The 733-nt window shown below is 56.6% G+C and overlaps 1 protein-coding gene across 2 annotated transcripts in view; it reads right to left on the bottom strand.

The window, feature by feature from the left end:
* The window catches only part of LOC148415269 (transcriptional repressor p66-alpha-like), a 49,859-nt gene extending 49,368 nt beyond the window's left edge, over window positions 1-491 (bottom strand). The window contains exon 1 of one of the 2 annotated variants that reach the window (XM_088429161.1): window positions 307-491. The gene's annotated coding sequence lies outside the window, so the exon portion shown is untranslated. Of the gene's footprint in view, window positions 172-306 lie in introns of those variants that run through there. The other variant, XM_088429160.1, reaches the window with a different exon arrangement.
* Window positions 492-733: the final 242 nt, after the last annotated feature.

Here is a 733-nt window from a genome sequence, read left to right on the forward strand (position 1 = left end):
CACTTCTAATCCGCGCTCGGGCTGGCCACTTCCGCCCGACAACGTCGCAAAAGGAAAGCATTTGGGCGGCGCGGGCGGCACCGGACAACCCCCCCCCCCCCCCCCCCCTCTCTCTTTTCCCCTATCGCCACGGCTCTGCGGAAAAGTGTTACTTTCCAACAGCCCGTCGGCTTGTCTATCGTCCCAGAAGACACGGCTCCTCTCGACGACACCGAATAATTGGTTCCCCTCTAGCCACTCGCCAAAACTCCCCCCCCCCCCCCCAACAATACATATACTCACACACACAGCAAGCGGTCAACTTACTCGGTCGCTTAGTCGCCCGCTTATCGCCGATGCTCGACCAAGGAATGTTTAATCTGCCGCTAACCTAAATAAATCGTTGCTTTTTGCTCAATCAAGGGGGATATCCTCTTTTTGTTTGGGCCCTCCCTCCTTCCCCGCCGTCGCGTCTGTTGCCAAATAATGCGCCTCAACACACATGGAGCCGCTGCGTCCTCTTCAGTGGGCATGCGCACCTCGGCATACCAGGGCGACGGGACCGCATCGCGTGAAACCAAAGACCACCGAGGGAGGACAGATGAGCACCCCCCCCCCCCCCCCCCCCCATTTGAAATATGACAGACTTTCCGCATCCATGAAATTGTTTGATGTTGTGTATTGTGCCGAGTTGTCTGACTCTCACACATACATTCACTTCTTCTGTCCTAGCACGTCTTGACGTGCACACATG

Source organism: Hippichthys cyanospilos, chromosome 12 (genome assembly GCF_059441005.1).
Source record: "Hippichthys cyanospilos isolate Australia breed blue-spotted pipefish chromosome 12, RoL_Hcya_1.0, whole genome shotgun sequence".
In the NCBI taxonomy this organism is placed as follows: domain Eukaryota; kingdom Metazoa; phylum Chordata; class Actinopteri; order Syngnathiformes; family Syngnathidae; genus Hippichthys; species Hippichthys cyanospilos.